Source organism: Perognathus longimembris, chromosome 11, assembly GCF_023159225.1.
Source record: "Perognathus longimembris pacificus isolate PPM17 chromosome 11, ASM2315922v1, whole genome shotgun sequence".
Taxonomy (NCBI): Eukaryota; Metazoa; Chordata; class Mammalia; order Rodentia; family Heteromyidae; genus Perognathus; species Perognathus longimembris.
This window is the reverse complement of record NC_063171.1, coordinates 1140022-1143135: the sequence shown is the minus strand read 5'-3', so window position 1 is coordinate 1143135 and position 3114 is coordinate 1140022.

Genomic DNA, 3114 nt, shown 5'->3' with positions numbered 1-3114 from the left:
GAGAGAGAGAGAGAGAGAGAGAGAGAGAGAGAGAGAGAGAGAGAGAGATAAGGAGATGAAGTCCATATACTTTTTCTTAAATTAAAAACAAGTTGGCCTGGTTTCAAGTGGATAGTATAATGATTTACTGTCATATCCACATCATAATTTATCCTGGAAGAGTGAAGAAACAGAAGTCATTTTCTTCATTTACATTTTTTAAAATTTAAATATCTCTAAGGTCCTCAGAATGGCTTGCTGATGCAGCTCCTGAGAGCATTAGCTATGTCCCAGGAGTTGCCTTGGCTTCCAAGGGCTGGGGTACATGAGGCCTGCAGGGTCCTTGTCACAGACACCTGATGGTGGCAATAAAGGTGTGTCTGTGAGCAGAATCCAACAGGGATGAGGGGATGAACTTACACATCACTCTCAAATAATTCCACATCAAACCTCACAAATTATACCAACTTAATGTATTTACATATTCCTGTATTAGCATGCAAGACCTCAGGTCTAACTCTGTGGAGGGTTAACTTATTCCCACATGTATTGCATCACACTACTCTCACTGAAAGATTTGCAAAACAATTGCCACACATAGAATTCAAGCCAGCCATTGTGCTAGTGGTTCATGAAGGAGTCTCTGATCTTGTGATGCTTATATTTACATGTCAAGTAGTTGATGTAGAATTTAAGGTTCAGTAGTTAGAAGAGCTATCAAGTTGGTGCTGGCGGCTCACATCTGTCATCCTAGCTACTCAGGACTCTGAGATCTGAGGATGGAAGTTTAAAGCCAGTCTAGGCAGCAAAGTCTGTGAGTCTGTTTTCTCCAATTAACAGCCCCAAATCGGGAAGTAGATATGTAGCTCAAGTGGAAGAGTGCTAGGCTTGAGCAAAAAAATCATAGGGACAGTGGCCAGAGCCTGAGTTCAACCCTGAGGACTGGGACCATAAAGAAAAGGAAAGAGAGAGAGAGAGACAGAGAGAGAGAGACAGAGAGAGACAGAGAGAGACAGAGAGAGAGACAGAGAGAGAGAGAAAGAGAGTAGGATGGTGGGGTTAGGGTGGGGTTAACAATGGAAGGGGTTGACATTGATCCAGATGAAATACTGCAATGTTCTCATAAATGGAAATGTTTCATTGTACAACTACCTGAGGATAATCATAATAGTAATACAGACATAATAGGACAAGGGGAAGGGAGGGATGGGGTTTAGGTGTGGATTCGTAAAGGACATCTTTGAGGAGTAAGTTAGAGCACAAACTGGAGTAGGAGTCATGGTTGCTAGTGAGTCACACTTGTAATCCCAGCTTCAAAGGAGGCTAAGGTCTAAGGATCCCAGTTCTAAGCTAGCCTAGGAAGGAAAGTCAGTGAGACTTAGTCTTATCTCCGACCATCAAAAAATCAGGTGTGGAGCTGTGATTTAAGTGATAGGATGCTAGCCTTGAATTGAAAAAGCCAAGAAAGACTATAAGTCCTCGACCTTAATCCCCAGTAATGGCACAAAATAGCAGTAACAACAATAACAAAGAGGGTCCTGGATCTAAATTTTTTTTTTTTTTGGCCAGTCCTGGGCCTTGGACTCAGGGCCTGAGCACTGTCCCTGGCTTCTCTTTGCTCAAGGCTAGCACTCTGCCACTTGAGCCACAGCGCCACTTCTAGCCATTTTCTGTATATGTGGTGCTGGGGAATTGAACCCAGGGATTCATGTATATGAGGCAAGCTCTCTTGCCACTAGGCCATATCCCCAGCCCGGTCCTGGATCTAGAGTGGTGCAATGTACATTTTTTTTAGACAAGTGTGGGATAATCCCAGTTGACCATTTGTGGTTTGGTTGCCTGAGAATCTTAGGTCTCATCCAAGATGCCATCATCTGTCCCAATGTCTTTCCTGTTCTGTTCCATCAATGTGTGTCTCTGTCCCATCAATGTGTATTCCAGTCCTATTGATGTGTATCCCTGTTCCACTGATGTGTGTCTTGTCCCATCGACATGTGTCCCTGTCCCATAGATGTGTGTCCCTATTCCATTGACAAGTGTCCCTGTCCCATAGATGTGTGTGTCCCTATCCCATCGATATATATCCCTGTTCCACTGATGTGTGTCCTGTCCCATCAACATGTGTCTCTGTTTTAAAACAATATTGTGTTATATTATTGGCTTTGGCTTTGTAGCTAAGTATTGTGATGTCTCTCTGGCTTTGCTCTTAAAAAGCACCGATTGTTATTGTACAGGTGATGTACAGAGGGATTATAGTTACATAAGTCAACATTTCTTTTTGAACCATGTCACCACCCTCATTCTCTCCCAATTTTTCCCTCCAGTCCCTACTCACAAGTTGTATAACTCATTTTCAATAGTGCCAAGAGAGGATCACTACTGCATTTGTTCACCCTTTGTCCCTCCATTTCTGTGCCTGCCCCTTACCCTCCCAAAGACAGATAAACAAACAAGATAAAAGAAAATAAAAAAGAAAAGGAAATAAAAAAGAAAAAAATCTTTTGAAGACCAAAGGATTACTCAAAAGGAAGACCAGGGATGTGATTCCAGCAAGCTGCAATGGTAGTCAAGGTCCTGATGGCATGCTAAGATCTTGCCTCTCAGCTAATAATGCTCCCCAGGACCTCTCCTCCCCCCAGGAGTCTTGGATAGAAGCATTGCTGGGAACAGCCTCCAGAATAGAGGGGTGTGATGGAGCATGACTTGGGAGAGTAGGTCACAAAAACATCATGTTTGCTTGCCTTCTCTCAGATACATGACTCTGAAGAAAACAGACAACCAGACACGTTTACATGCCAAGACCCCCTGAGTCTCCCAGCCAGCCATCAGCACCACAAGCTAGCCCAGGGGGTGAGTCACTTTGCCAGCACCCTGTGGCTGAGGCAGACAGTAGCTCTGGCAGACTCCATAACTACCACCTGGTGAAAAGCCTCAGGCCTCATGGTCTGAAACGGAGCAATATAACAAACTGGGTTTCTGTGACATCCCATCTTATCATACATTGTATTTATGATAAATGTGACCATTTCCTTCCTAAAGCAAACCCCAGGGGCAGCAAACATTTGGCTTCTGGCTTTTAGTTAGCTAAAGACCAAGAGTAGCTTTGCTTGAAATAAGTAAAAAGAGTTTCCTAGA